We start from the raw sequence: 14,155 nt of genomic DNA, 5'->3' as shown, positions 1-14,155 counted from the left end.
TCTTTCTTGGCGTCTTAAAATAAAGTCTCAGCTACTACTACAGCTACAGTGTTGATGAGGTCCTTGTGCATCATCTCATGACCTGTTTACTTGCCTGGATATTGATTAGTTTCATGTCGTTCTGTGACACTACAACCGGGATCATGGTGGTTTGTTTCGAGTCAAGGGACTTTGAGGAAGTTTGACTCTTCTGTCGTGTAGTAAATGCTTTGAAATGTGAAGTGTTTAGGGAATGAGCAACGGTAGTGATTTGGGAAGGAAGAAATGTGCTTCTGTGAGAATTGGGATCATACGAACTGGGTGAACACCACAACATGTGCGTCTCATTGAAGGATCAAAGAGGAGAAACGTAGCTCCAGCCTCCCTCGATCCCTTGAGCCTGCTCCCCCTTTTCCCCTCACCTCTCTCCCCTTTTATGTTCTCCCTTCTTTCCAGACTTGTTTTTTTCTCCTCTTTGTCTTCCGGTGTATGAAGGAGCTCGCCAGTCTGTCTAAAACAGTCTGACTCGCTCCCTCTGGCTTCATTCTATAACATCCACATAAACACTCTCACATACCTGTGGCATGTTGACCTCCCTGTTATCCAGGAGCTCAAACCACACCAGGACCTCTATTTATACCCATGTCCAGCCTCAATGCCAAGGACCAAATTTCTGAACCTAACAAAACCATAAGAAACAGGTATACATTTTTGATTCTCTTTTGAAAGAGTCTGCTGTAGATCTTGATCACTCAGTCAGAATAAATGTGATTTATGTGAAATTACAGTAACATCCAGTAGGCTTAATCAGAATTCTTCCAGATAGTGTATATAGTGTTTATAATGATCATTTTTGGCAGTTTATCTCAAAGACAATCTTGTGATAGGCATTTTTTTTTTAAAAACGTATCAAAATTGATGTAGAGCCAAAGATATTGTATCTTTGATTCGATGCATTCTTCTCCCTTGTTTAAACTTGGCGTCTACATTAACCATAATGCAACTTGACTGCCAACAGTTAGCTCAGAGGTTCAGGTGGGTTATGCTAGTATGCTAGTAGTGGTTAATGTAGCCTTGAGACGCTGGTGTCAAGCAGAGATTTGGAGTGAGACGGAGATCTGTAACCTAATTTCTTTCTGTCCCCACAATCCCAACAATTTTTTTGATTTTCAAACTAGTCATCAAGCCCAACTTATGCTGACTCAAGTTATGTCACTTGAGGCAATTTATCAGACTTTGTGCAGCTTCTTCTGGTGCCTTTATACAACTTTATACGACATACAGTTGTGCTCTCCAAGTCTGTAAACAGACTTAAATCTGCACACTTTCCCTTTATAAGACAAATGCACATGTTTTATTGTTTTTTACTTCAGTTGCCTACAAAGATTGATTGAGGGATCAACAGTTTCCAAGTAAATCTAGTTTACTTTCAATGAGATAAAAAAAGTCACAAATATTGTTGTACATCCCTTATACATATACTTACTTCTATTTATATTTCCTAATTTCGGGGTACTCACAATGAATTTACAATGATACTGCTTGAGATTTAACCAAAATTGCTGTGTTTAAAAACCTCTGACTGGCAGGAAACCACATACTCATTTACTGTTGCTCTGTGTGAGGTAGTTTTAATTACAGGTGTCTATCTTATCGTGTGTGTGTCCGTGTGTTTATGTAGTGTAATCTTCAAAGGTTAAGAGGACATAGAGCATAGATGCCCATTACTGACGGCTTTATGGAGCTGGCGTTAGTATTTAAGCACCATAAGCAGCTAATGACTTCCTTATTTTTACTGTTGGAAAACCTCTTCCAGCCTCTTTTTAGACTCCTGGTCACTGAAAGGAAACAAGAAAAAACATCCGGTAGTTTCAGCAGATTAACAGGTTGCCACGGGCAACTCTTTATGGGGTGATATACACTGGCAGTGCTTATTCAGACCTTTTTCTAAGTATCCAAAGTATTTTTTAAGTGTGTTTTAATGAAACATTTTGACAAAGACACAGGAAAGAGGGCTTTAACAGCAGGTGGACCACTGTTCTTACAGCTTTCCATCAAACGTCTGTACAAAAGAAGGATCATTTATCTAAAAGAGAAGCAAAAATATTATTTCTTTTAGAATAACTATTATATATGAATATCTTACCTTATAATCTTACCTCAATGTCAGTGTCTTACTGAGCACTGAGTCTAAGGATGGCCAGACTCATATATAGAAAGGCTGTTGAGTTATTGCTGTGATCTAAGTCTCACTATCACTGGTTCCTGTCTGCAGGGCTACCTTTGAAACTCAGCACTAAATTGCATTTTAATGTACAGCATGTGTGTGTTTCTGTCAGTGAGAAAGTGCTTGATCATTTTCAAATCCCCCTGTTGTTTCTACAATCGTCTTCAGTTTCCAAGAGAATTTCAGCAATATTTCTCTTCAACAGTCACTATTACTTAAACTAAAAACATTAACTTGTATCTGTATTTGAAGGTGATGCACACCTACGCAGGAGGGTACAGTCTGTGAACACCCACACAGCCCTGAATGTGCAGATATATAATCAATATTTCCTGAATGAGGGGTCAATCCCCCTGCCTCTCTCAAACTTGCTGGACATTGGAGAGCCTTGTGATTTCTTTAAGTTTAATCTGATTGAGCAAAACAAAAGAGGCAAGTTCAGTCACCCCATTCCTCATAGTAATCGAACGAAATCAGACTGAAAGAGGTTTAATCAGGCACTATAAGTGAAACACCTGTGTGGATGAAACAAGGGCATTTAAAGAGTCTAATAAGGTGAAAGTCTCTTTTCCTCCATCAGTTATATTTATTTAGCTGAGCCACATTTGAGTAACTGTGCAACATGTGAGTAATATGAGTAAACTCCAGTGTTTTCCTCTGGGTCAGTACTGTGTATATGTGTAAACACAAGTGCGCACAAGCACCACTTCAGAAGAATTTGTTCAACCAGAAGATGAGTTGACCTGGAACTGTCTATTTCCTTGAGAAGCCAGAAGAAAAAAAAAGAAACCAAACTTAGTTCTTGCTGGCTGAGGGAGAAACTGACATGTAGTTCATGTTTTGATTAGTTATTGAAGAGACATTGAATAATATTTGATATTTATTCCAAAGTTCACTGAAGCAGTGTCAACTTTTCTGCTCTCCTGCAGGGGCTCTTAATCTAAAAGATATCTAGTTGTAATTTTTATTATGTGGTCAAGATATTAATGCCCATGTCTTGCAGTGCTTTTTGCAACTAAACAGTTTAACATACATTTTGGGATACAGACTGACGGGATGTCATGTTTGTGATCCCACATGCTCCCTGCCGTGTTGTTTCCCTTACATCCATAGTTAAAGTCAAGTGCATACTCTCATGTCTCAAGAATGCCCAGAATTTAAAAGTATGAAAGCCCCCCTTGGGCTCTTGTAGTTTCCCACCACAGAGCAGACTAATGGGCAGTAAATAAACGCCCTCTGTGTCCTTGCCCATCCACTCCACCTGTTAACCGCTGCCACAGCAGACTGCCAGCCGCCCTCTTGTGCTGCTTGTCAGTGATATTTATGTTTGTGAGGAATGTTACATATTTTAGGAGCAGCCTGAAGGAGGTGGAATGTGTTTACCTGTGATCATCCATTGGATCACATTACAAAACACACACTGAGGACATTTAAAGTGTATGTTTTGAATATCTGACCTTGTAACCAGCGAAGGGCACAATGTGACTTACTTATTTAAGCATTAAAATGGGTCTCAGGCTCTCATGACATTGTGTTTACAGTACGACAAAGTTAAGTTGTACTGGTCATTTCTTAAAAGAAAAGACAATAGAGGGAAAGATTGTAGGCGGACAGCACGATGTAGCTCTGAGACGTTTATCCAGTGTTTATCCAAAATGACAGTTGTGGCCTTTTCCATTGAGCCACTTTGGTTTTGACATTGTTTTCACTGGGAAAACTACAGCATGAGTGGGCCGGGAAAAGAGACATCTCGGCATTGCATAACATCACAAGACAATGTACGCCAATCCCTCAGTGTTTTAAAGAAAGCAACATCAGTAGGAGTTCCCGTGACACAAAGAAGCTCGAACACTGAATTTCTGTCACCATAAACACAGAGAGTCGTAGTTTATAGCAGGACAGAAGTTTGGCGTTTCCAGAGTCACATCTCACAAGCCTGTCAGAAGTTGTTAATCTTTTGCTGGATTTAGGCAATTTTGTAACTGATTTACAGCCAGCTCTTGTTAGTGTTGGAGCTGCAATACACCAATATTCTCTAAATACCTTACTGTTTTCCAGAGTTTGTTTAGACAAAAGCCCCATTTCACTACTCTGAATGAGCAGTCGGGTTGTGGCATAGCAGTGTCTCTCTTGCATTGCTGCCCAGTTTCCCTGGGAGCTGTGCCAAATGGTGCCCCTCTCTCTGCATTATTACCATTAGAGGGAAATGGTGAAGGCTTGGATATTGTCATGTTGTAAACCATTCTGCTTAAAAAGACCCAGGTTTTATCTCAGTGCAGTTACAGATAGATAGATATCTGTATCCCTGGCATCGACTGACATTAAAGGTCTTTTTCATGCTGTATGTTTTAGCTGCAGTCTGCTTCGTTTTCTAAGCACTGAAGAATGAATGAGTTGAATGAGAAGATTCGGGAGCCTTGTTTTTCTTTCTAATCAACAGCCTAGTCCGTCTAGAGCCAAATTAAAGCGGGGCCTGGCCGAGCGAGCTCTGGCTGCTGACTTAGGAGTCTTGCGTTCGCTGGTGTCTGGGCTATTAATAGAGCTAGCCTGAGAATTCAGACTAAGGTCAGCAATCAGATTCCTGCTCCCAACTAGTGGAAGGGAACAAGAAGGAAAAGTCCCTCCCAGAAATTATGCATTTTTCACATTTCTATTGATGCATGTAAACTTGGAGTCAGGCAGGATGTCTGTACTGAGAGGTAGGGGTATTCACTCCTGCTGCTGCTGCAGATTTCCCTCCAGAAAGTGCTCACTGTAGTGTCCTGCTGCTTGCATGAGCTCACTGCTTTAAGCTATTTATGTGATTCACACAGTGGAAAGTACTTTACCCAGGGGACGCATCAACTCAACATAATCATGCCATTTTTTGTTTTATGATGAGAAACAATTTTCTTTATAACTGTGGCTGATATAGAGGCTTCAAAATGAGTGGATATTTCAGAATGGGAGAGACGTCCTTCTTGAAAGCCCCTCTCAGTTGCTTTAGTATGACTTTATATCCAAAAGTAAGAAAATGAAAGATGTCAACAAGTGACAGACAGCTATATCATGGATATGTGTGCAGGTGCACTCCTTTACCTCTGCCACCCTCATTAGTGAACATAATGGATGAAAACAAGTCACTTAAGTGGGTGCATCTGTGTTTATAGTATATTAATTTGAGTGACAAACACCTCTACTAGACAAAATTGGAATATTCTTGAATACAGTTATTTAAGCTCTACATCAGTGCTATCAGGTAGCCTTCCCTGCTCTGCAAGTCAGCATTCGGCCTGATGTTTAGAACTGCACATTTCGGAGGTGTGCATGTCAGCTCTTCTGGGAAATTTTGTAAGCTGATGCAGAGGTTCATGCCATCTTACCCAAATCACTCTTCTTAAACTAGCAGTAGTGTGTAGTCCAGTGCAGTGACAGGGATATCATCCTTCTGGCTGGTTTCCAGTCCATGAACACTACCAGCGGTGTTCACAGATGGAGCTGCACCCAGGTCTCCATCACAGCTTTAGGTTTGTAAACCACATGTTTGTGTGTTTCTTTTCTTTAGCTCATGCATTTGAAGTTCATATCAACATCTGATCCATGAAACACTCACTTCATAATACACCCACACATTTGATCTTAGTTTGCTATCTCAATATATGTCAAAATATATTTAATTAAAAAAGCAATCGAAACCATGATGTAGTAGTTGGTGCAAAATTGTTGTGTTTTTTGCAAAAAGTTATTAGACTATGTGGTCAACTTTTCTTCCATTAGGCTACATTATGTGCAATTATTAAAAGTTTCTTTCATTAATAAAAACTAGGATCGGTTCAGATAGCTGGTTACATTTTGGATCCAGTTCCCAGTCTGCAAAATACCCTGATTCATTAAGCTTGTATACTAACGTATCTCTTATCAAACCTTTTGTCTTGACACACTCTTATTTATTAGTAAAGACCAATGGAAAACATACAGGTAGCAGGCTTCTCATTTTTAGCTGCCTGTCAGTGTTGCTGCCGCTCTAGCTAATTAATATTAATTTTTCAACAGCTTGAATAAAAAGTTTGGTTGTTCTCTGGTTAATGTGCGCTCTGCAGCTGGTGTCTGAATTCAGACAAAGATTGTTTGTGAGTGAAGAGACATCACTCTGTAACACTGAGCGGACTGTGTTTTTGTTGTTCAACAGAGACCAACAGAAACTCTTTTCTAGAGAAATGATCCAGCTGATCACTTCACATCATTTTAAGAGTCTTCCAGTTAAACTTTGATTCAGGTCATATCAACATTTTAATGTGATCAGCCTAATAGTTCTGAGTCAGGATCCTCAGTATTTGGAGTAAGTATCTGGCTGTTAATTGAATGTGTCATACATTTGATGAACATGTCATATATTATCCTGCTCATCTCAGATTTAGGTTGTAAGTACAGGTTGTGAACATTAATTAGGCTTCCACTGTAGTTTTTCTGCCTTCTCAGCCCACAAGAGATGATTAAACATCTTTTAGTTGTAGTTATTTTACCCTTTAGTTACTTGCAAATGTTGAAGTTAATAAGATTCAATAAGGGGACCCCATCCCTAGATGAAAATAAAAACGCTTGCAGACGCTCCCAGTTGTGAAATTAGTGGTAAGATGGTATTTCATTTATTTCCTCTCTAAAATAGTTGTGGTTTTCTGTACATTACAGATGAGGTTGACTGGATTATTGTTATTAACACAGCACAGCTGCAGGCTAGACGATGGCAGCTTTGTCAGCAATCTGTCCACTCACATAGATAAATAAATAGACACACGAGCATCAGCGAACATAAACACACGGTCACACACATCTGGAGCTTAACTCAGAACCACACAGACCCGGCTATCACACACTAATTTAAACAAATATCAACACAGGACGTTTATTCCTTAGTCACAGATGGCCTGCATGGAGCCAGAATAGCTTCTACCAGATTAACATCACTGACTGTCCACACAGTCTGCTCACACATACACAAACTACTCAAAATCAACACTGTTCAAGGGTTAAATACAACATGAGAGTCAGTGTGACAATAGTTTACCATGTTTGACTTCATTATCTGTGTGTTCTGTGGGTCGGGGTTAGGGACAGTGAACTGTTCTGTTCATTCTTTAATGTGTCTCTCAGTCACTTTATGTAACATAAATCTGCTATTTTTGGAATATGTTTATGGAGATTATATCATGAACATATGGTGGATGGACCGTATGAGTGCCACAGTGAGTGCTTCTGCAACAGATGCAGTAACAGAATACTTTCTAAAGTGCCTTTTGCTATGTACAGTTAACCTATTTTTGTGACCATTATAGCCATATTTAACTTTTTGTAATTGAGCAGAGTTGAATGGAAGGCAGGAATGTGAACTTTATGACTGCACTTCATAGGCAAGCTGATCATTTTTGTCCTTTTGGGGTCATGCCTGTGGAGGATAGAGTGTACAGTGCCAAAGAAAAAAAAAAACACAACCCTTGCGGATAGTTATGAGATGTTATTTGAGTTCTGGGCCTTCTGAGTTTCGCTCTATCTGTGCACTAGTCTCTGCATTGCTCAAAGCTTTTTTCTCTTCCCCTCTTATTATCTTTCTGTCACTGAGACTGTTGTTAATTCCTCCTAACTTGCCCTTCACCCACATCCTTCTCTCCACATCACTGTCACGTTGTGCCATGGTGGCGCAAACCCTGCTGTTCCCAGAAGCTGTGAAGACCCACGGCTGCATAACAAGGAGCTCATCACTCCACTCAGCTCAGCTCACAGAACGAGTGTTTCTGACTCCCTTGAAGAGATGTTTCTCAGTCCTAGATGAGCTGAATTCCTCCCCCTGGAGAGGCTCCGCCATTTAGTGTTGTCTCTATGCCATTTGGAAGGTTACTCATCGGCCAGGTTAAACTCACTTTATCTCCAAACTCGGCCTCCGTGCCAAGTTTGTGTGTTGAGTCTTGGCTGCTAAATAAAAGCATCCAACGATTGAAAGGAAAAGTTTACTGCCAACTAGGGACATCAGAGAAAACTACACAGAGAAAAAGAAAATAACAGATGGATTTAACCCAGTATACCACTACACATTCACCAGTTATCCATGCTTACTTAGTTATTTCATACATTTAGTACTCTAAATCCTAAATCTACTCAACCATTCTTCTTAATGCACACAGGACCTGTCAGATGGTGCAGTGACCCAGTTTAAGAATGAGGACGAGTTTGGATTGTTTTCTGCTTTTTACTGTTTTTCCACAGAAACATGGCTGGCGTTTATTGACTTACCGTTGGCAGGCACATCTGCCAGCTTGAAATATACGGCTCGCTACTGTCTGAAATTTATTGCTCAAGTGTTTTCACATCTGCAGAAACCCAGTATAAAATTCTGTCTCTCAGTGATTGTACCTCCGTTGATGCTGACACACAGCATTTCCTAGTGAAGAGTTGGCAGCTTTAACGGGTTGCCACAGTTGAACAAACACTTAAACTTGAATATTTGTTTTTCCACTTAAATCTTTGCACATGAGTGCTGCAGCGGATACTTGTTAATATCAGAATTAATAATAAAAAAAAGGTAAAATACCAACATAAATTTAACTTTGTAGTAATGTTATAATTGTCACAAATGTACAGCACTGCTTATAATTCAAGTTCATTTGTTGGCCCTGAGTTCTGCTTTAAACATCACGCTGTGTGAGACCCTGCAGGATGCCTGGTGTCTCACTGACTCTGTGCCATTTCCTTTTGACGCTCTTTTGACACCTCATTTATTTGAGGTGCGAGTGCTGGTGATGCACACCATGTGCTATACATGATTCCACGCGCTTTGATTTGGACTAAAGAATCGTGCAGCACTCTCCAGAAATCTGTAGCAGTTCACTTTTCTCAACTAGGTGTACACTTGTTCTGCTTTTTCAGTGGTAGATATTAAAAGGTCCAGGATGAAAATAGTGTTTGTGAATATTTTCGCACAACTTAAGTTACAAAAATGAATATAATCAGCAAAATAAAAGAAGTTCAAGTCCTTTCAACACTGTGTTTGCTCAGTGACAAGTTTGAGCTTCAAGGGACAGAAGTGTTAACTTTGACACTGCACCATCAAAGGCTGTCAAACCCACCCATGTGCGGGTTCATGTGTAAGTGAGGGAGCAGACTATGCCCAGCCTGAATAAATATTGAGCACGCCTCACTGAATGTACCCAAACATACTGTAGTGAGGAGTAGAAGTAACCTAAACACAGCAGAGGCAACAGACCTCTACACAGCTTTTAAACCATAGTGGTTAGAGCCACAGGTTGTTGCAAAGGTTTTCATTTTGGCTGTTTGGATGTTAACGATTCTGAGATGAATACACTGGGAGAAAATCTTTCATCATAAAGATTTGTAATCTATACATTTGTGTGGAATCTGTCAAAAGACCTTCTGAACATATGAAACAAGTGCCTGATGCCAGCATTTCTGCCTGTTTCCTTTTGGAGCTGTGCGTGTGCATCTTGTCATACATCTATAATGATACAGAAAACTTAAAAGCATTTAATATCATACATTATCATCTCTTCAATGAAGTTGCATTTCCTAAGGTGTCCCAGTGTTGTCGTGAAGGCATTTTAAATAAAGATCAACATCTGTCAGAATTTAAATAATGTTTGATGTAATTGGTGCAATTTTCACAAAACCTGAAGTTCACTTTGGTTGTCCTGAGTGAAGCTTTATTAAGCCAAAATAATGAATTCATCATAATTTTGAAGGACATTTTATTACACAAGTCAGATGTCTTTACATATGACAAATCCCATACAGTGACATGTATTTGGTTGCTGTTTTATGTCAATTTATTATTAAGATTATTAGAGTTCATTAATGGTCGTTCTCTGAAAATTGAACTTTCCCACCATGTATCCACATCGTCAGTACTGCTGTGCCTGTTGTTGTTGTTTTTATCCCAGCTCCCACCTGTTTTTTCCTGATATCTGTGTAAGCCTGATCTACGCACAGCTTTTCTTTCCCACCTCGGTCTGACTGTCAAGCAATACTCTTTTCTCCTTTTCCATTGTTGCTGCTCCTTTTTGCAGCAGCACCAGCCGTCAAGCCCTGAATGCAGCATGTGTCTGTGTGCAGCATTATGTTATTAATGTCTGGCTGTAAGACTGTGCAGCTCTGCTGGAGCTGGAGGCGCAAAAGGTTTGTCTGTACAGACCCGGAGCAGCTCGTGGTCGCTGTCCTCTACTGGGTCGTGTGTGTTTTGTGTCTTGGCCATCCGCAGAATGGTAAGTGTGGCGTGTCATCTGCATTTGTGATGAGAAGCTCAGCTACGCAGCACAAGCCTCACGTCACAGACAAACCTGTCCTGGTTTACAATGTGAAGGGTGTCTTTTTGCTTTTGACGTTGATTCTCTGACCAGTTGTTTTTTGTTGTTTCTCTCAGCCTGGTGTCCTTCAAACCAGTCAGGAGTCTTTAATAGGAAAACTGCACCTTTAATAATGTGCTAATAAATGTCAGGACTTATTCAAAGGGAGCTGGATGTCTGTATTGGACTGCTTCTGGCTGGCAGATGTTCTATAGTTACCATTCCAGCTGTGCAGTATAAAAGGCAGCTGTAGGTTAATCAAATATGTGGTAAAGGAATGTGTGAATCCCATATGAAGGGGTGCATGCTGATTGTACATTTGTTAGTGCAACATACCGTATGTTCAAGCTGCATGTGCTAAAGTCACTGGCAGATGAGTCAGATGGCAGCCGTCCTGTGTGTGTGTGTGTGTGTGTGTGTGAGAACGTGTGTTGAGGTTTCTCATGCTTTTTTGTGTGTGTGTGTTTTTTATGGCTCTTGGTGTGTTTGGGCATCAAGATTAGAGAAGCCGATTACAACCGGGAGGTGGAGAACAGATGGGAAGAGAAGGAGGAAGGGAACAATTATGTGTAGTTCATGTTGGAGCTCGGACCAGTCAGGCAGCACCGCAGAAGTCACCAACGCCATCTGTCGAGGGTACAAGTCACGTATTGGCACATATTTCTGAATCCTTGTTAAGAATGAGCAGAAATCATTGACTTTGGCCATAATTCTGGGTTGCAATGTAAAAGCATCATCTATATAGAAATGTTAAAAGTACTTGTGGACTGCAGACTGATCTGTTGAGGCATCATGGTGGGAAATCAGCTCTAGTTGGCTCCTGCACAGGTGAAGCCCAGATGTAACAACAATGTTCTTTGAGCAGGGCTTTGCAGTAATACAGCCTGAAGTCTTTCCAGCTTTTAGCCCCACTGTGTGGAGAGTTTTTTTGAACCTTGAAAGGTCAGTCTGAGACAAGACCAAGCCCTCCTGCTTATTATGCTAACAGCTTCATAATCCTGAGCACATAGGGATTCCTCACGCAGTGTCTGGAGTGTCAATCACAGGCTTGTAGGCTCATTTTGGAGGCTGTTACTTGTCAATCAATGATGCTGTTAGGAGAATAACAATCTCAGATTTACAAGATAAACAGTTTAGTCACTAGAGAGATGACCCCAGGCGACCTAGGAGGGGTGGCAAGGAAACCAAGGGGGGCTTTGCACTTGACAAATACTGGATCTTGATAAAACATCATAATCATGTTTATTTGGGTAAGAAATGTTAACCTATGGTATATTAATCTTACTTAGCCACACTAAACTTCATTTATATTTAGGAGTTGACTCAGAGAATTACATCTTCACACACTCAAGTTTAGTTCTGCATCATAAGAATAAAATATCTGATTTGTTCTCACTTGAAATCACACTTTTTTGCTGTAAAGTGTTGGTGAAAACTGTTGTGTAACGGCTGAGGGACCAACATGCATCACACTGTGCCAGGGATGTACAGTACATGTACACTGACCATCTGCTGCTCAGAGACTTGTGTGTATTTGAGTGTGATTGTGTTACATTTTGCTCTGAGCTCAAATATACATTACTTTTTAACGCATAACAGACTTTACAACATTGGCACAGTTGTCTGAAGGCTCTTTGTGCAGCAACATGTCCCCATATGTCGCTGCCCCTATAATCTGAAATACTGTACATCGTAAATCTTTCCTCCTCCCATCTTTGAAATCGTGTCCCAAGAGACAGTCGGCGTTATTACAGATGTTGGGGGTTTTCCTGTGAAAGGAAGCTAAGAAATGAAAATGAGTTCTGTGCTGTGTGACTGTATATTTGCTGACCAGCAAATTTTCCCAGTATCAGCTCAGCACAGTAAATCCCATCCCCCGATGGCAGAACATATAAAATATTGATCTGAACAGTTGTTTTATCAAGCACATCTTCTCTCAACTTCTGTAACGTAGAATTGTACTGATTTCATTGTGCAACTTGCCTGCTGATAATCAGGGGCACTGCGATCCTTAGAGCTTTTGATTTTTAAAAAAAATTATTTTCTTTCCCACTGAGATTGACAAGAGTCCTGTTTGAATATTGAGCAAAATCCAACTAGACTTGAAAAGGAAAAACATAATTTCAGTAAAAATAAGATCTTCAGTTCAGTTCTGTCTCACAGTCTTTTGCATTTAAAACTATCCACTCAATTAACACTTGTAAATAATACATCACGTCCCTCTGATCTTAACTGTGCTCTTTGGAATTATGTAACAATATGATGTGTTGATAGAAATGCCCTCAGTAAACCTGTGTTGTGGGAAAACACAGTATCAAGAAATGAAAAAAAAAAGAATGGACTTATCTGTAGACATTCTGGGAAGGAAATCCTAAAACATTGTTTTCATGAGGTGGCTCTTTTTACTTAGCTAGAGGAATTTAAATGTTAAAGGTGTTGCTTGCAGAGTTACAGATATGGAGATGTGTGTGTGTGTGTGTGTGTGTGTGTGTGTGTGTTAATATTCACTTAAAGGCTGGACAACCCAGATGACAACATCTGAACATACACAACCCTTAAATGAGTGGAGAAACCTAACGAATGCAGATGCTTTCACACAGCTGCACTGCATGATACAATCAAGCAGTTAACATCCAATCATGCTCTGTGGCATGTATAAAATGCTGAGCAGGCCCAGTTGATTCTGATTTTGTATCAAGACGGCAAGAGGAAAAGATGTAAGTGACTCTGAAGGGGAATTCATGATTGTGGCACGGATGGCAAGCTTCAGTCACAAAGACTGCTGAACTTGCTGGTGTTTCAATAGGAACAGTGACTAAAGTTACATCTGCATTTAGATCTATGGCAAACACATCAGTAAATAGGGTCAGAAATTGTGATCGACACACATTTGATGACTGTGATGCTTGTGCATTAGTGTGATAAGTAAGGAAAAACAGAAGAGCAACTCTTCCTCAGGTGACTGAGATGTCAATGCAGGACGTGATCGGACTGTCAGCAAGAACAGTCAGTTGACAATTACATAGAGAGAGATATTATAGTAGGGTTGCAGTGCATAAACCCCTCATTACAAAGATGAATGCACATTTGGGAGTTCAGTGGTGCAAACCATAGACAATGCTGTACAGAGATGTGGACAAAAGTGATATATCAGATGAGTCATCCTTCATCATATTCTCCACAAGTGGACGAGTGCATGTGTGACATACACCAAGAGAACAGTACAGGCCTGAATGTTTGACCCCTACAATGAGGGAATCTGGTGGCTCTGTTATGCTGTTGGGGGCATTTTGCTGGCATGGTTTGGGTACACTTGTCCCCTTAGAGAGAGGGTCACTGTAAATCAAAACAAAGTTGTTCTGAGTGATCGCCTTTATCCTATGATGAAACATTTCTATCCTGATGGGAGTGGTGTCTTCCAGGAGGAAAGTGCCCCCTTCCATAGGGCACAAAAGGTCACTGAATGGTTTGATGATTATTAAATGATGTGAATCATATGCTATGGCCTTCACAGTCACCAGATCTCAACCCAGTTGCACACCTATGGGAGATTCTGGACTGACGTGTTAGACAGCGCTCTCCACCACCATCATCAAAACAACAAATGAGAGAATATCTTTAT

The 14,155-nt window shown here is 40.4% G+C and overlaps 1 protein-coding gene across 4 annotated transcripts in view; it reads left to right on the top strand.

Annotated features, from left to right (window-relative positions):
• Window positions 1-14,155, top strand: part of sept4b (septin 4b) — a 48,790-nt gene that overhangs the window by 12,994 nt on the left and 21,641 nt on the right. The window lies entirely within an intron of this gene.

Source organism: Thunnus maccoyii, chromosome 6, assembly GCF_910596095.1.
Source record: "Thunnus maccoyii chromosome 6, fThuMac1.1, whole genome shotgun sequence".
Classification (NCBI taxonomy): Eukaryota; Metazoa; Chordata; class Actinopteri; order Scombriformes; family Scombridae; genus Thunnus; species Thunnus maccoyii.
This window is presented reverse-complemented; position numbering and strand designations above follow the sequence as displayed.